The sequence below is a fragment of the Coenobita brevimanus genome, chromosome 12 (assembly GCF_032717465.1).
Source record: "Coenobita brevimanus isolate Jiangsu-jjx chromosome 12, ASM3271746v2, whole genome shotgun sequence".
Classification (NCBI taxonomy): Eukaryota; Metazoa; Arthropoda; class Malacostraca; order Decapoda; family Coenobitidae; genus Coenobita; species Coenobita brevimanus.
This window is the reverse complement of record NC_136965.1, coordinates 1668832-1677570: the sequence shown is the minus strand read 5'-3', so window position 1 is coordinate 1677570 and position 8739 is coordinate 1668832.

The following is an 8739-nucleotide window of genomic DNA, read 5'->3' as shown; positions in this document are numbered from 1 at the left end:
GAGAAATGGTCCACCCACGCATGAGTGCAAGGGGTAAACAACTGCCTAAGGAGTGGATGCAACTGTCAAGGGGAAGCCAGCTTCCCCAAAGGAGGTACAACGTAAGGAGGGCAGCCCTCCTGAAGGGGAGACCCCTCAAAAAAGAAGGGGGGAGGGAGGGTGATCCTCTCATAGGGGCGAAGAGAGAAAGCTTCCAAAAAGGATTAGGGATGCCTGTATGACAGGTAGGCAGACAGGCGACACGCTCTGATCCTGTAATAATGTCAGAAAACTTGTCTCTCCATCAATCAGAAGTATATTCACATTTTCTTCACTTTAGCCTCACAAACGCCATTTGTAGGAAGAGCCTATGCTTCTCTGTCTGCCTGCTCGCCGGCATCCTTGCCTGTCTACACCCCAGCCTGTCTGTCTTCCAGCCTGCCTGCCTACTTGGCTGCTTGACTACCTGCCTGCCTTCCAGTCTGCCTGCCTGACAACCTTCTGGCCTCCCCGCCAACCTTCAGGCATGTTGGCCAGGCAGGCAGGCTGAGTGACAGGCAGGAAGAGTGGCAAGCGAGCAGGAAGCCAACAGGTAGCAGCTGGCAGACAAGGAAGGCAAACAGGAAGGCTGACAGGATATAAGACAGGCTGGTAGGCATGCGGAATGGCAGGCAGACTGGTCGGCTAGCAGGTATGGTGGCAGGTAAGCAGACAGCTTGCTAAGATGTAGGCAGGCAGGCAGGCAGGTAAGTGGAAAGCAGACTGCCAAGCAGGCAGTCAGGGTATGCGGCAGAGAGACTACCAGGTAGGCATGCAAGGTAGGTGGCATAGACAAGAGAATGAAAGAAGGTAGGCGGCAGGCAGTTTGCCTGCGCAAAGATTACCCAGAATCTTTCCTAACGAGGCGGCTGGGATGGTACGTCTTCGGTCGCGCAAGGTGGTGGGGACACCAAGAGAGAGAGAGAGAAAGTACAAAGTCATCCTACTCCGTTTAAATTGCCAAATTAATTAAATATTATGCTATAGTTCGGGTCATTCATTAATAAGTACAACTAACAAAGTTAATAATATACATTAATTGAGTCAAGTACATTTTATGGGCTAAAAAGCCGTTTTACGGGCAGACCCCTCCCAACTAAAGTTTGAGGATTTGATGCGGCGGGTTTGGCGGGATCCAAACAGCACAACATAAGACCCCTTCCCTGAAAGAACTTCTGACGTAATGTGACGTCACGGATTCCCGAGATTCCCCATTTCATACCCCAGACCCTCTCGCACAACCCAACTTAATTGACGAGCGTTTTAATATTGCGACAAGATCAAACTTCATTATTTTCATTATATTTAACAATCCAGTTATGCTATTACTTTTAAAAAACACCCTGGGATATACTAATGATTAAAGTAATACACAGGGAATGAGTACTTGTGGCTAAATATGAACAAAAACCGTCAAATTAGGAGGAGAAAACGTCATAACCAACCCTGATAGTAACACATGAGCCTTTGTGCTATTCCACCCATCCTTATACTGCTTCTTTTTTGCTGCAGAATTACTCGTAACCTTATTTAAATAAACTGGGATAATCAATTTCGGTTGATATATGATCCAAAGAAAGTTTGTGTGAGAATTAACGAGGGTGAGAGGTGCGTAGTCACAGGTTCCCTCCCCCAAACCCCTGCCCAACACCGAGCTGGCAGAATCACTAGTGAGATGCCAAACTAAATGTTTAAATATCGCCAAAACTGCTTTTGTTAAGGTGCTAGAATATCGCTAAGGACGTGGGTCTCAAGAAAACCGGTAAGATATATGCAAGCATTACTAGATTACCGCTGAAATTTTGGAATAACGGTGAAATTACGGTTTGTAAACAATTTGCCCGTCAATCATCGGCAACTGTCGGGTGGCGGCCCTGCCGCCGGCGGCCGGAACCACCGTCATTCCGAGTTGATCCGCCGGGGAGGAAGGTGGTGGATGCCTCCCTCTCCCGCATCACTTCTCCCATGATCTCGCTTCTCTTTCGTTCTCGCTTCTCTTTTCTTCCAGTTGCACTCTTATTAACTTTGATTCTGTAGCTAATGTACTCATTCAAACGTTCATATATACTTACATGCATGCATATAATGCATCCATACATGTACGCATGCATCCATAAACGAGTATATATAGATACATACATTATACATACGTATGCATGGAAGCATGTTGAGACCTTTATAAACGATAATCGATACGAACATACACAAATAATATCAACATAGATGTATCTATGAATGCATGCATACATACATTTAGATATATATATATACACACACACATTATATATATATATATATATATATATATATATATATATATATATATATATATGTGTGTGTGTGTGTGTGTGTGTACATGCATGCCTATCGATTCATATTTACTCATACAGATACACATTCATTCACAGTCACTTCTCTACAATAGAGTATTAGACTACCTACCTGCTCGTATGAAGCGTGACCTGTATTCGCTATGGACGGTGGATATTAGCGCCGAAGTGGTGACATTTGAGGCTGCGTGGCACATCATCGGACTATTGGACCTCAGGCAACGGACTCTCAAGACATGTCATCCAGCCCGTCACGACGATGACGTATTATTTGCTACATTCTTGCTGTTTACCCACCGTTTGCCTTGGAATTACAGCAGTGGTGGTGGTGGTGGTGGTGGTAGTGGTCATGGTAGTAGTAGTAGTGGTAGTAGTAATGACAGTAATAGCAGTACTAGCAGTTGTGTAGCTTCAGATAAAATCGCAGTAACCTCTAATTACAGTATCTCCCCATTAACCATCATATTTCCTTAATAGCAATGTAATTACCTTCTAATAGACCCTCTAATTACCTTACAAGTCCTCTAATCACCTTTACTTATTCGCTAAGTATTTTCCATTACCCTATACTTACCTTTTTACCCTCTGCTTATCCTCTAATCACTTCCTTCTCTTAATCACCTTATAATTGCTTAACTCACTAATTACTTCAAAATACCCTTCAAAATCTTCCATTTAACACTAATTACCTCCTGTGAGCTGATTACCTCATTGTGAACACTAATTACTTTTTTATATTAAACAGGAACCGGTATTATAAATCATCTGCTGTCAGTCATTGGAATTTAATAGGGTTCATTGATCCATTTAAGTCAATATTATGCTATATTTCGGGTCATTCATTAATTAGTACAACTAACGGAAATAAATAATGTAGGTAAATGAGTCAAGTACATTTTATGCTAAAACGCCATTTTACGGGCACCTGACCCCTCCAGCTGGAGCGTTGAAGGATTTGAGGCGGTGGGTTTGGCGAGTTACAAACAGCACAACATAAGACCCCTTCCCTGAAAGAATTTATGACGTAATGTGACGTCACGGATTCCCGGGATTCCCCACTTCATACCCCAGACCATCTCGCACAACCCAACTTAATTGACGAGCGTTTTAATATTGCGACATTATTAAAATTCATTATTTTTATTATATTTGACACTCCAGTTATGCGATTACTTTTATAAAACACCCTGGGATAAACTAATTATTAAACTAATACACAGAGAATGAGTACTTGTTGCTAAATATGAACAAAAAACGTCAAATTAGGAGGAAGTGACGTCATAACCAACCCTGATAGTAACACATGAGCCTTTGTGCTATTCCACCCATCCTTATACTGCTTCTTCTTTGCTGAAGAATTACTCGTAAACTTATTTAAATATAATGGGATAATCAATTTCGGTTGATATATGATCCAAGAGAAAGTTTGTGTGCGAATTAACGAGGATGAGAGGTGCGTAAGTCACAGGTTCCCTCCCCCCAATCCCTGCCCAACACCGAGCTGGCAGAATCACTAGTGAGATGCCAAACTAAATTTTTAAATATCGCCAAAACTGCTTTTGTTGAGGTGCTAGAATATCGCTAAGGACGTGGGTCTCAAGAAAACCGGTAAGATATATGCAGGCATCATTAGATTACCGCTGAAATTTTGGAATAATGGTGAAATTACGGTTTGTAAACAATTTGCCCTTCAATCATCGGCAACTGTCAGGTGGCGGGCCCGCCACCGGAACCACAGTCATTCCGAGTTGATCCGTCGGGGAGGAAGGTGGCGGATGCTTCTCTCCCTCGCCACGTCTGCCCTTATCTCGCTGGTCTCTTTCGCTCTTGATTCTTTTTTCTCCCAGCTGCACTCTTATTATTTATCTTCTTTTAATTCTGTTACCAGCTTATTCATACGTTCATATATACTTACGTGGATGCATGCATACATACATATACGCATGCATTCATACATAGAAACATATGCATGCAGGGATGTTGGAACCTTTATAAAACATTAATCGATATGAACATACACAAGTTACACATACATGTATCCACAAATGCACGCATACATAAATTTAGAGGTAGATACATATATATTGCACTTACAACCGCGTTCATAAAAATGGATTCACACCTGTTCGTATTAGCTGCTGTTGTGCCCGCTTCTGGTGAGATGCAGAACTGCTTTAAAAGTTCCGTATATCACCAACAATGACGGTTAAATGCGAGTCCTTTTTTATGAACGTGACTGCACATACATACATACATACAGGTTCATATTAACTCATACAGATACATGAACGTGACTGCTCATACATACATACATACAGGTTCTTATTAACTCATACAGATACACATGCATTCACATTCACTTCACTACAGTAGACTGCCTACCTACTCGAATGAAGCGTGGCCTGTAGTTGATATGGACGGTGGATATTAGCGCCGAAGTGGTGACAGTGGACTACTGGATCTCAGGGAGTTGTAGTAGTAATAGTCATAGTAGTAGTAGTGTTAGTACAAGTAGCAGTAGTGTATCCTCAAATAGAGTAGCAGTAACCTATGAGTATCTCCCAATAAACCGTCAAATTACTTTAGTAGCCATTAATTACCTTCAAATTGGCCCTCAGATTATCTTGAGCCCTGTAATTATCTTCTAGTTATTCGAATATATTTTCTATTACCCTAAAATTCTTTTTACCCTCTGTTTACTTAATTATGAGTTCCTTAATCACTCTATAATTACTTTATCACTAATTACTTCAAACACCTTTCAAAATCTTTCTTTTTCGTCACTAATTACTTCAAACACCTTTCAAAATCTTTCTTTTAACACTAATTACCTCCTGTAAACTGATTAACTCATTGTGAACATTAATTACTTACTAAAACGGGTATTATAACTCATCTGCCGTCATATATAATGGTCTTTTAAGAATGCCACCCCAGCCTGAGTTCATCCAGTATCCCATTCCACCAAATTTAATGGGAGTCTGTACCAAAGAATTTATCATATTCAATGAACGTGGTGTTGGAATTTTGCTTTTTGTGAAGAACATTGTGGCAGGTAAGAAATAACAAAAGTGGGATGAAACGATGACACATGAGGTGAATGAAAAATCCCGCCAATTTCTGTGGCTGGGGTAAATAGGGGGTTGAAGGGGGAAATGTCATAACATAGCCTCACACTACCCAACGTCCTCATACTACCCCAACCATCCTCATTTTCCCTCATACAAATTAAATTCACACTCGAGAAATCCCGTTGAAACAAAGGGGTTAATAAAACCCATATCTAACTCCTCCATTGCAGAGACCGTGGTGTGAATTGAATTGAAATACTTTTGTACTCTTTCCTTTCTCCTTGTTACCTTCCTTTTTTTTTTTTTTTTTCCCCAGTAATTCACAGAGAATAGTATTGCTAGCATCCACAATAATAATCGATAGAACAAATAGACTCCTATAAGAGTTGTAGCATCAGCACAAAAAGTAATGATTCCGAGATTATGAATCTATTAAAGATGATATTCATTTGCTCATGATATTAAATAAGCAATGTCAATGATTATTAAATGAGCAAGGCTTATTTATTCAACCAGTCCCCAAATTGCGATGAAATAAGTCTTCAAAGTTGGACACAGTGAGGCGTATAAAGCCATCTCTGGGGAAGTGATGCTTGGTTGCCATGGTAACGCCAGCGTGGTAGAAAGAAATGCTAGAGCAAACGACGCTGGCTCACCTCAGTATTTTCTGATAACAATTTGTAAATATATTGATTGAAGCTATATACCTACACAAAACCCAATTCCTTTTATAAATACATTATTATCCTGAGTTCAGCGTATATTGCCACGGTGTAATTACGATTATTTAGGGAATAGAAGTACTTGACTCCATTTTAGTACGCTTTCCTTTTCACATCCTAAACTAATTGGATCTGAATATCTTTAGGCAGAAAAAGGGTCAGAATGGATATCAAAGTTGATTTATTGGTTTGATGTTTAGCAGGCCTCGAGATGTTATACTTTTATTTAGTTGCCCGTAAAACCACTCGTTTTCTTCAACTAAAAACACCTTGACGTATTAGAGAAAATGGAAAATTGAAACCTAATCTGTTACTTCCGAATAATGACAGCAGATGGTTTGTGATACATTAGTATTAAAAAGTACTTACTGTTTACAATGAGGTAATCAGTTTACAGGAGATAATTAGTGTTAAAAAAATTTTGAAGGGCAATATTGAAGTAATTAGAGCTAATAATTATTGGGTGATTAAGGAAAGTGATTAGAAGTTACAAGCAGAGGGTAAAAAGGTAATTATAGGCTGATGGAAATACATATCGAATAAGGGTAATTGGAGGACTTATAAGATAATTAGAGGATCTATTAGGTAATTAATTGCCATTAAGGCAATTTGACGGTAAGTAAGATATGTAGTAGCTTTATCTGAAGCTACACTGCTACCACTATTACTGCTACTACATCAACAACTACTGCTACTACTACTACCACCACCACTGCTTTAATTATAAGTAAAAGGGTCGGTAAACAGCAAGAATGTAGCAAATAATACGTCATCGTCGTGACGGGCTTGATGGGATGTCTTGATGAACCGTTCCATGAGGTCCAAGTCCTATGACGTGCCACGCTTCCTCACGTATCACCACTTTGGCGCTAATACCCACCGTCCATATCGAATACAGGTCACGCTTCATACGGGTAGGTAGGTAGTCTAACACTCTACTGTACTGTACGTTCTGTAGTGAAGCTAATGTGAATGAATGTGTATCTATAACTTAATATGAACCTGTAGGTAGGTATGTAGGTATATATATGAATGTACTGTATGTAGGCATTTGCATGCATCTAAATTTATGTATGCTTGCATTTCTGGACACATGTATGTATAACTTATGTTCGTATCGCCATTTACAACGCTGGGTGGTAACCATATCACCAAACCATACGTGCTCCCTACGTGTCAACGAGTGAGTTGGTGGAGGGTTAGTGCCCCTCCCTGTAAAACAAATAACTCAGAGTCAGATGGCCACCCCTTACGGGATCATGGCGTCTGGCAATAGATAGATCGATTATCGTTTATAAAGGTTCCAACATCCTTGCATGCATGTATTATGTATGTATCAATACGTATGAATGCATGCATGTATGGTGCATTACAGTATGCATCTTTTTGTTATTTTCATTTGTCAGACTCTGGACATAGGCTTCACAACCTGCTCCCAAGACCCAGTAGTCCTACATACCATACACCTCTTCGTGTCAGCGCTAACACCCATATTGAATACATGCTAGGGCTGTCTCATACAGGACTGGTGTATTCTTATTAACGGGGGTATTTTTACTTGTCACCGAGTCTTCTATTAGATCAGTAAAGTCTGATTTTATGAAATTTAAATCCTTATAACTGTTCCCTGTCCCAGCGGTGATCAGAACCTCGGGCCGGTAGGATTGCAGGCTACCTCTGCCGATTGCGCCACCGCCTTCCCGATTTATGTATGCATGCACGTAAATATATATGAACGTATGAATGAGATAACTGGGAATAGCATAAAAGGAAGTAAAACAATAAGAGTGTAACTAGGAGAAAACAAAAGCAAGGGCGAGACAAGTGATAATTATGGTAGAAGTGGTGCGGGAGTCACCACCTCCCTTCTCGACAGATCGAGTAGGAGTGACTGTGGTCTTAGACTCAGACTCCCAGCGGGCCAGCCACAGGCAAATTGCTGATGATTGAAGAATTTACAAACCGTAATTTCATTACTGCAAAATCTCAGCGGTAATATGGTGATGCCTGCGTATCTCTTACCGGTTTTCTTGAGATCCATGTCTTAGTGACATTCTAGCATCTTAATAAAAGCAGTTTGGGTGATATTTAAAAATGAATTTGGCATCTTACTGGTGACTTCTGCCAGTGTGGTACTGGGGGGAGGGAATTTCTGGCTACGCACCTCTCACCCTCGTTAATTCTCAAACTTCCTCTTGGATCACATATCAGCCGAAATTAAATATACCAGTATATTTATATTATGTATGAGTAATCCTGTACCAAAGAAGCAATATAAGGATGGGCGGAGAAACATAAAGGCTCGTGTTACTATCAGGGTTGCCTATGACGTCACTCCTAAGTTGCCGGGTTTTGTTCATATTTAGCCATAAATAGGCATTCTCTGTGCATTATTTTAACATTATTATATACAGGGGTGTTCTATAAGTGATACCATCTGAGGAGTGCAGAAGAAAAAAATAATGAAGTTTGATTTTGCAAAATTAAAACCCTCGTCAATTACTGTAAAGTTGGTTTGTGCGAGAGCCAGGGGGAATTAATGGGGGAATCCCTGACGTCACATTGTCAGACACGGGTTGACCAATCAGCGAGTAGCAA